This window comes from Pholcus phalangioides, unplaced genomic scaffold, assembly GCF_987345545.1.
Source record: "Pholcus phalangioides strain wild (caught in Gottingen) unplaced genomic scaffold, Ppha-v1.0 ptg000024l_1, whole genome shotgun sequence".
In the NCBI taxonomy this organism is placed as follows: domain Eukaryota; kingdom Metazoa; phylum Arthropoda; class Arachnida; order Araneae; family Pholcidae; genus Pholcus; species Pholcus phalangioides.
Genome location: NW_028301616.1, coordinates 4,348,476 through 4,359,451, shown reverse-complemented (window position 1 = coordinate 4,359,451; position 10,976 = coordinate 4,348,476). Strand labels below are relative to the sequence as shown.

General features: G+C 39.5%; 1 non-coding gene across 1 annotated transcript; it reads right to left on the bottom strand.

Annotated features, from left to right (window-relative positions):
* Positions 1–3,463: 3,463 nt before the first annotated feature.
* Positions 3,464–3,536, bottom strand: TRNAK-CUU (transfer RNA lysine (anticodon CUU)). Its single transcript has one exon. It is a non-coding gene; the product is annotated as a tRNA-Lys (tRNA).
* Between the last annotated feature and the right edge of the window lie 7,440 nt (positions 3,537–10,976).

The window sequence follows — 10,976 nt, the reverse complement described above, 5'->3', positions numbered from 1 at the left end:
TGTGCAGCTGTGGCTCTTAATGCAAAATTTATAGACCTTTTATTATGTTTGGTTCTTTTATATGACTGCTTTGTATAATACTTACTGTATTAAAAAATACATGGAAGTTTGCTCTCTGCAGAGAGACTTTTTTAAGCGGGAGACGCATTCACGCCGTGAAGCTAGGTTTGGAGAAAATTGACTTAAGATGGTGTTTTATGGTTTTCTTCTTCCAGACAAGCCGGATTAAGCAAAATAAGCATGTGCTTAGGGCATCAAGAGATAAGAGGCACCACAAAAAAGTTGCCAAAATGTTTTCTTTATGTACAATTTTTTTCCGGCAGAAAATCCTAAAATTTTCGATTGTATATAGTTGAAGATATTCATTAAAAGTGTGGCACATAAATAGAGAAAAACTGATAATATTGCTAACTAGAGATCACGTTAATGGAAAGAGATTTCGTGCAATTTCTATAAAGTTAGCTTGAGCCAGGGCCGCAACTGGGGGGGGGGGGAGAAGCAGGCGGGTCTAGTGCCCCTGGCGCTGGACCAGAGGGGGCGCAAATTTTATTCTCACACCTCTCCTTCAACATTACAAGGGGGTGCCAAAACGCGCACTTGCCCCGGATGACAAAACATCCAGTTGCGGCCCTGGCTTGATCCATTTTAACAGCATCATGGGGTCCTTTGACAAACTGATTTTTCTGAGGGACCCTCTCTACCAGCTAAAAATTCACGCTTACAAATTTGCATACTAACTCTCGAAAATTGTAAAAAGATCTACTTGTCACGAGGTCCTCGGGTTGTATCTGGGTGAGACTCAAGCATTAATAAAACAAATCATTATCATTCCCAACCAATATGAAAAATGCTAAATTAATACAAAGATGACAAATTTAAGAGTAGGCCAAGTTCTACAGACTAAGGACGTGAACTTGAAAATGCTCAAATCAAGTCATTAGCGGACTGACTGCATGGGTTTCAGGGATTTTATCTTACAGTTATATAATTATTATATTTATTTTATCTTATTATTACCCGTTCGAGACAGTTCCAGCTCCTCTCTGTCGTTTAAGTCGCTTCAGTAATAACCCCGAAAACTCGATGCTGTGTTCCCAGACAAATGAAAGGTGTCAAATATTGTCGCCTGGCTTAAGGCGCCAGTGGTTAAGGCCTCTGATTATGTAAGTGAGCTGGATTCGAATCCCGAATTTCCAGAACTGTTAGAATATAGGTATGAAGACGCTTTAGTTAGTTCTATCGTAGAAGTAAAAGACATGCTATAACAGACTGCAACCCGAAAATGCATCTGAAAGAACAGGTATCCAATGATTATGGTTCACCAAAAATAATGTAATATCGGCCATGCCAAGATTCAGTGGCTGCGGTTGAAGCCACTTTGTTAAATCCTAACAAGCAGTCGATGGGAGAAAATATCTTTAAATGCTTTTAAAATATTTTGTAAAAGAAAAAGTCTAAAAATTTGAGGTTTGTCTTCTTGGGAAACGTGAAAGAAAATTTCCAAAAACTCAAAAACGCCCCAAAAATAAACAAAAATGATCCGAGGGATATTATCAATGATTTGCAAGTTGAAAACAAAAAAGTCTCTCCCCGGTTTTTTTTCCATGAGCGTGCTTAAAAATATTCAAATCATAGCTGTGCCTGAGATTAGTTACTTCTGAAATATGAAATTTAATTTAATATTTCTTTTTCTTTATAGATTCGATATTGTGCAATATATGCTTTAAGGGACGGGGTGGGGGGGGGGTGGGGGTGGGACCGTTCAAGTTCTTAGGGCCTCCAAACGTTTTAATCCGGCCCTGCTTACAGAGCTGTTTTTGGACTGTCTTCATACTATAATAATGGAAGTCATGGGACCACGTGGCTAGAATAGTATTTGTCCTTCTAGGAGAGGAAGGGGGGTCCTGGTTTCCTGCACATTTTAGTTGCGATTGGTCACAACAATGAAGAGAGATCTGTTTCGCACTGCATTTTGTTTTTCCATGAAAGAATGTTTCTGAAACTTGAAAATGAGGACAAAAGGTGGAAGTTTTGAAAAAGTATGAGGCTGCTCAGAATGACATAAAAAGTGAGGGCATGGCCTCATAAATGGAGACGTCTGATACATCTGCACCCTACTTCCATCGTAAAACTTAATTCACAAGGGAGTGTCCTCTGAAGTGGTCATGTCTGTAAGAGTGTGGTGCTGCCATCTGTCTATTACCAACGAGTGCAGTTAAGTTGAAATGAATGTAGCATATTTGCATAGCGATCAAATCGATTGACATGTGAAACCTCTCCCCCCCACTAATATGTGATATGTACTTATTATGATATAAATAATATATAGACCAGTGGTTCTCAACCTTTTTTCTTGCGCCATGCCCTAAGAACCTTGTAAAATCCTGAGAGAGATGCCCCCTCAAAAACACGTGTTGGGGGATATGAAGCCCATGCAAAGAGTCCCCCGAAATGATCGAACATTGAAGTAAAATTGTAAGAAAAGAAAAGTTAAAATAAGGAAAAATAATTTAATTGCTGTTTCCAATTAATTTACGTAATTTTTGAAGGACGAAAACTCAAAATTTTCTTGGAGAGATTCTCGGTGCTACCTCCAAACCTAAAATTAGCCTTTACCCCCCCCCCCCCAAAAAAAAAAGTAGGTCCTGCTTACATCCCTATCCCCCTTCCCGTGACATATAGTTATTATTCTCGAAAAGGGAACTCATCCACTTGCAGGAAGCTCAAAACGCTATTAACCTTGTCTAAAACAAGAGTTTCAACCTTGGAGAGCGTATAGGAAAGAAAAAGTTACCATGGAGAGTCAAGTGGTCAAAAGGTCGTATTGTGGTACCTTGATTCACACACACACACACACACACAGTGGCGTCTTAACTGTCGGGTGCAATGAGGCCCACATCATTGGAGAGTTTTATTCAGTCTGAGATTATTTTTTCCATTTTAAAGATAAATTTTTTCATTAATTCTGAAATTAATTTCTTACCAAATATTAATTTTCATTAATTCTGGAGTGTTTTTTCTCATTAAATATTAATCTTCATTAATTTGTGAATTTTTTGTATTGCACACACACACACACAATGTGAATTTCATTAATTCCGAATTTTTTTTCCCCCCATCAAATATGAATTTTCATAAATAATGAATTCTTCCATTGAAAATCATATTGCCCCCAGCGTGAGAATCACGAATACAGACATTTCTTAGTTTCATGGGACTGGGACGACTCTAATTTTGGAGGGCTATATGCCCTTAACCAACTGACCATATGTGGAGATACACTTGGAAGTCTGCGGGGAACGATGATGATGATGTATCAATTCATATATTAGATCAGTCGACTCCACCTTTGACGCTGGGGGAGAAATGCCCCACCGTATATCCGAACATGCAACTGACGGACGGAGTATTATATCTACTAATTATTACATCACTTTAGTCTGCTGAGGAAAAAGAAAAAAATCGCCCAACGTGGGGCTCGAACCCACGACCCTGAGATTAAGAGTCTCATGCTCTACCGACTGAGCTAGCCGGGCATATGCTGCTAGATGCATGTTATCGATCCCAAGTAATCTATAAAAACTGCAGATGTTGCTTTTTGTATTTATCTAGTTCACTACACACGCATTACTGATATCGCTGAATTCAGTCCATGGGCTTATCTGATGAAGCCCATTTTGTCATTTTCAGTAGCATATGCGCGATCTTCTCCGCCCTCAATTAGTTTTGCTTTTCTTTCTGGAGTTTTCGCCTTTTACCGCAAACTCCCCCCCCCAACAAAAATTTCGTCTCGGGGGGGGGGGGGATATTTTGAAGCTCAATCTCTCTTCCCCCCCCCCTTGTTGCGCACGCCAGTGGTAACTTTCAAATTTAATTGCTGGAAGAAGTAATTTCAAAATTAATCAAACTTATACTAAATTCCTTTATGATCACGGACGAAATATTTCGTCCAAACGCCAGAGGAATAAATTCAATCCAGTTCTCTGTGCTTTCTTTCCTCTCTCCTCGCCATCGGGAAGCTTTATTGTAACCCTGTGAACCGAAGTTTTTCCCTTCCCCGTTTTTTCTATACTCCTGTTAGTGACTCTCCTCTCCCCCCACGTGTAATGTATTTTTCTACCATATAGGCTACATGTAATCGCGAAAGAGAACACATAGGATGACGGTAATAATAGAAATCTACGTGTACTCTCTTATCTACTTATAGAAAAGGAAAAAAACAGTATAATACATATATTTTTTACTCTTTCTGTTCTTCTGTCTCCCTTCTTCTTCCTTTCTCTAACGTGCGGTAAGGTTAAAACAAGGTTACCAGATTTATCACCGATACGTCAAATACAGATCATCCAAATTTGTTGCCCAAAGCCTGCACGTGAAGGGGTTGATGAAAGAATTAATTTCAGAATAATTAAGTCTTCGATTATTTTTGGTGTCAGTTTAACTCAGGTCCCCGTAGTCCACCCATTATTAAGATGTACATTAATCAATTTCATGCGCAATAGAACATGAAATTAAGCCAATCTGAATTGAAGTTGATGGTTTAATTTGCACCTCCCCCCCCCTCACTCTCAACTCCTGATTGGTTGAAGACCCCCCTGCTTTAGACTATCTGGAGCAGGAGTTTTTAACCTTTTTCAGCAACGACCCATAACTAAAGATCAGCTTTGCGATCCATGCGACTGTTTGTTCTTAGAAAATTAGTGAACCCAGTGACGCATTAAGTGCATTTATAACAGACTGTAAGTGGATTCGAACGTCTTATCTCGGAAGCCTCTAAGAATCAAGTTTGGGTCGGGACCCCCATAATTCCAGAGCTCCTGACTGTCGATGCATTTGAACGATCCATCTCGGAAGCCTCTGTGACCCATAGGTCCATAGGTTAAGAACCCCTGATCTACAGTAACATTTACGCTATGTCCGAAAAATTAACCAACTAACCGAATTATAATAGGTAAGCCAGTCATCTGAATAGGATGTAAGATGTTTTCCACCCGAAACGGCATCTGTTTAAAGCATACAGTAATGACAATTCCGCCAACTTCGCTATTAGATGCTTTTTCGGGAAACAGGCTAAGTTTCTGTCATCGATTCGGTTGAGCATCCAAGAAGATCATCCGTTATTTAATGCCTCTGTGACCGATCTCACTCCAATGACTTTTCCACTGGGATTTCCTCAAGGCGGTATGATGTGACCGTTACGTATCTTTTAAGAAGGAAAGACCTTTTTTAACGGTCCTAATTTCACTGGTATTAAAAAAATATATATATTAAGCAGTAGACACTGTGTGAATTTTTGTACATCCGAGGAAAGGTAACAAGAATTTTTCATCAAAATTTCAATATTTACATAGCAAAAGCGTTCACATATTCGGGAGTTAAGACGGTAAATTTAATTACTCATGGCTGGGGCTCTCAAACTTTTCTCACCCACGGCGCCCTCAATTCAATGTTTATCTGCGAGCTCCGCCAACACCTAGTAGAGAATTTTCAGTGGGTGTTGGCTCCCCAGAGCTGTTTAACAGAGAATATTTTCGAAAAACATTTGTCAGAATCAGGGCACCACCGCTCACAATTTGACAACCCCTGGCCTATGGTGATAAATCAGCGTATTTACGGGGGGGGGGGGGCTAAGAGGGTTGGCCTGTAGCCTAGGGCGGAAAATTTGAAGAATGAGAAGAGTCAACAAAATTAGAGTAGAATGGGAGAAGAGCAATGCGACAAAACCATTTGTCTTTGCAATAGAGATGGAGGCAGAAGAGTATTTATGGTTTTTCCGACCTTCTTACATTCTCTAATTTTCTGGATTACTCTTTCCTGTAATTCGCTACCCTGTGCTATAACCCAATTGACTCCCTTCCCCCCCCCCTCTTACAAGTACACCTATGTTAAAGTCACTCTTTTATTCATTCACATATTTTCACCCTGTTTTGTTCACTCGCATGCTTGCACTCTGTTTTGGTTACTCATATACTTTCACACAGTCTAGGTGACTTCACACACTCACTGACTTGATCCCTCGCACTGTAGGTCATTCCTTTGGTTATTTACATGCGTTCTCATGCTCTAAGTCACTCTTTTGCTCATTCACGTGCTTGCAAACTCTCTAGGTCATACATGTTCAATCCATGACCCATGGGCTAATTTAGGCCCTAGGCGTCATCTGATGTGGCCCGTGACCTTAAACCTAATTTTTTAAAAATGAACTGAGCTGCACATTATCAGATAATTTGAGTGACCTGTGGTGTGGTACATTTACAGATCACTTAGAAGATTTGGGGAACTGTAACAGATCACTCAAGTGGCCCACGGCACACTCACACTTAATTAAGTCATCCGCGGTGCATTCTTGAGCAGCTCGTGGTACATTTCCAAACTACATAATTAACTTGCGGCATATTTACGCATCACTTAAATGATGCGTAAATGTGCCGCACCTAGTGTAAATGTGTGTCACGCATGAATGTGTGATGCATAAATGTGCTAGAGTACCTGGGGCACTGCAACAGATCACGTAATTGGCCCGCACTCTCCAAAAAGGTTGAGCACCCTTGCTCTAGGTCACTCTTTTGGTCACTCACTGACCTAGTGCCTTGCTGTCTGGGAAGAGTTGGATTTTTTGAGGGTTATACAAATTTTGCCGCCCCTCTCCCATTCTAATAGTTTCTTGGTGGCCCATTCCTCAAATTTGCCACCCCTCTGAACTTTCTGCTCTGGGCTATATCCCGCTATGCCCTCCTGCCAATAAGCCACTGCACCAAGGGGCAGGTCAGTGAAAGAGCATGATAGTGATCGAAAGAAAGACTAACAGGTCAGTGAGCAATCGCAAGAGTGACCTAGAGAATGTGCAAGCATTTGCGAGATAAAAAGCGTGAACTAGGAAGTGTGATTGGTATGTTGAACTCCTCCTCCCCTCCAGTGTTATCAGTAAAGCAAACTGATCTAATATATTTGCATATATATGCACTAGAATCATCATCATGTACTGCCTTTTTCCTCTCAGACATTAGGGCCAACCTGCGCTTGTGAGAGAGTGGAGGCATGTGAGTGACCAAAGCAGTGTACAAGCATGTGACTGACCAGAAGTATTAACCAGAGAGCGAGGGGTGTGTTAGTTATTCACCAAAAGAGTGACCTAAAGAGTGAAGAATCACGTCAATGAGTGACCTAGAAGGGTGTGTATCCATGGAAGAGTGACATAGTGAGCGAGGAACCACGTCAATGAGCGATATAGAGGTGTGTGCAACCATGGAAGTGACCAAAAGAATGACATAGAGAGCGGGGAACGAAAAGGGTCAGTTTTGAAAGCCTGTGAGAGACTAAAAACGTGTCTTGAAGACAGAGGAATATTCACGGGGGGGGGGGGGGAAGGGGGGGGGGAATATAGGCTGTAGCCCCCAGGGTGGAAATTTTGAGGAATTAATGGTCAAGAAAAATAGACTAGAATGGGTAAACTGCTGCAAAAATTGTTTAGCCGAGAGGCACGAGAAAAAAATCCAATCAATCCGCCTCTGAGGCTGACCAGATTTCTTGTGGGAAATATAGGGGAATTTCGGAACCCAAATGAAATCCTTCAATAGTCGCCATAAACTATGATCTGAGCGAAATTGCCAATTATGACTGAAAAAAATCACAGAAAAATTACCAAAAGGCGGAAAAGGAATCTCTACTCGAAATTGCAGTGGATTGAAATGTAAATTCATGAAAAAAAAAAGTTTCTGCTTCGGCTCATTCGCAGCTGAAAACGTCTACCTTCGCTCCATCGGAATCTGAATATTTCTGCCGCAGCTCCATTCGTAGCTGAAGATATCTGCCTTCGCTCAGACGCGGATCTGGAAGGGAGTGGGCGATAGGAAAGAGTCGAATAACAGGAAAATTTGTCTGTCCCGTGAAATACGCGACGATCAAACGAACTTACACAATTCGCCCCTCCCGTCACATTGTCCTGGATCCTCTCCTGTCACCCTACGTTTGTGTTGGTAGTTGAATGACGTGTTTTTTGAAAGAGGCTAAAGAGCTCAATTAATATTCAGGAAACCTCCTCAAAATATGCACAATATGGGCTATAAATGCTTGTATTGCTCATCATTATTCGCAAAAGAAAATTCTAGGAAATGGCGTAAATCTTTCGACACAGACGCATAAAACGTTTGCGCAGCAGTTGTGTTTTTTTATAGAGAGGGGTGATGAACAGTATTTTCAACGTTTAATTATACGCTTCTGTCTATATTTGCTTAGGAGTTGGTTTTGGCTGAATCCCAAAAAGCCTTTACAAAAGCGTGTGCGAGGAATAAAAAAACAACTAAAAATGAAGACTCATTTGGATGACGCCATTCCTTAGAGAATCTGATCAAGTCACGGGGGTGAGAGAAATTGAAATTTATACCCTGCGAACACATTACGAAATTCCTTTATAATGAAAAACAACCGCTTTTCATGGAATATTATAGACATTATACACACACACACGCACGCACACGCGTAATGTTTACTTCATTCTTCTCCACCCACATCCGAATTATGTTCATGCAAATTATGTTTTTTTTCCCTTTCGTAATACAGTCGGATTCACTTATAACGAACATTGATATTACGAATTTTCACTTATAACGAACATTGATATTACGAATTTTCACTTATAACGAATTTTTTTCATTTTTCCCGTAAATTTCACATTTCTATTTTGATTGCTTAATACTAGGGCTGGGAATATCGATTAAGATTTTTAACTGGTTGATCAAAAAATTTTAATCGATTAATCTAATTTTTCAAATGCTATTCATTCATAGCAAACGGAGTATTGGTAACTATATAACATTAATTGATCAATTGATGCTATAAAAATATATTCTATTTATTTTTGACGCATCCATTTACCGAATGGATGTAAACAAATATTAAAATAAGAAGTAAAGGTCACCCTCTCTTGAAGCTATTTAATATCGTCCCCTTTACACCAGAAACATGAATGTGCAAATTTTTTTCAAGAGCTTAGAAAACGACGATAGAATGTTTATTCTAACCATGTTACTCTATGGAAGTTGTTCTAAAATGTTTTGTAAAATGTGTTTCGATAGTGGTGTAATTTGCTTTTCTGGCAAAACTTCGATAACAAAGTAAGTGATCCAACCCGTTGACAATAAAGTGAAAATTTACACATTCATGTCTCTGGCATAAGAGGGACGATATGCTTGTCAGAACCTGGAACTTCTAAAATTGGATCTTGTCGGTTTTTTTTTTAATCATTAATATTAGAAATCATCACCAGTTTTCATTGAATCGACTTGTATTTCACTTTGCCGAAAAATTTGATCAAAATATTGATTCAAATATTTTAAAATGCGGTCACTTATCAGAATTATGTCATGTATAGGAACACAATTTAAAACATCTAATCTGTTCAGTCAAATAAATCAAGTAAAATTATAAACTTTTAATATAAAATTTTAATCTAATTTTTTGATGGGATTGATCGCGAGTCGATCAACTCAACTAAAATATTTAACAGCGATTAACAATTGATCGATTAATTGACAAAGCCCTACCTACAACAAACACCGATTTCAGTAAAGTAAGCGGCCTATAACGAATTTTCAAACATGCAATTGTCCCAAAATTTCTTAATAATTTTATCTAAATCTTCTTATCGATAAAAATTTGCCTTCCTGTGCAATTGATATAATTTCTCCTTTCTTTCCTTGGAAGACAATCTTGTACGGCTGTTTTGGGTACTGTAAAATCCTATTTTGCTTCTCTGTCTTTTTTTTCCCAACATGAAAGGATTGAGCTTATGTATTCCCAAAAGAATCTAATCTCCAAACTACCTCACAGTGGACATTCTCCATTCTCAAGCTAAATTCGGACGTTGGTTGTGGGGGTTTCATATCGTGTGCAAATTAATTTTGAGAATGTCCAAGTGCAAAACGCTACACATTGCTTCAAAAATTGTAGCTATGCAGTTGGTGTCCGTGCTCTTACTAGGAAAAAAAATGTATTACACATTTTGCATGCTTATTTGGCAAAAATGATTTGAAAATACAAAACTTTCAAAGTCACAAAAATATCAAAGAAAAGAAAAAAGCAATGAGTGACACATACTTTTGTTGATGCATTCGAGAGATTGTAATTACATTTTCATTCTTTATTAAAAAAGATATTGTTTGGATTCATTGATTTTACGAATGCTCAGATTACTAAAAAATTCGTATCGTGCATGCTAACGCATCTAATACACCCCTGTCCCACCCCTAAGGCTATTCAGGTAAACATCGTAAACAGGACGCCGCCATTCCACTCAGTACAGATCTGACTAGGTGAGACGGAAATACCCAACAGTAGGGCAAATCTATCTCACGGCGGTCATCGTGAATGTTAAATGTCTCATCCTTTAAATTAAACGTTCATAATTTTCGAAGGATATAACGAAGGGTTTCGCAGTTTTTTCCGACTTCGTTATAAGTGGTCCGACTGTATTCAACTTGCCTTAAGGGCATCACTCTTCTTTTGATGATGGGTACTGGCAGTGCTCGACACTAGAAAAAGGTTCATGACCTCTGTATAAACACTAACCTGTCTCAAGGAAACAGGCATTTTCTGGATATTGTGTTGGGGTGGGCTCGGGGAAGGGGGTTGTCTGTTCTCCGTTGGGACTCGAACCCAGGCTCTCTTGCACACCTCTTGATATTTTGGGCTGAGAAAAAGTCACCTATCTCTCTCTAAACCATAATTTCCCAAACATCTTGTTCCATCGCCGCTTCTTCAAATTTTTTTTTCTCTCATTGCCCCCCCCAACTCAAGTGAACCCACAGGATCTTATGTATACCAATAGCTTCTATCACCCGTCTGGACCATTCCATCACCCACCAGGAGGCGATATTGCCCTGTTTGAGAAACACTGTTCTTAACCGTCCCAAATGGGAGCCCATTTCCTAAAGTTGAGGCTTCTAATGCCTCTACTTCAGCGCCTCAAGACTGTGTGA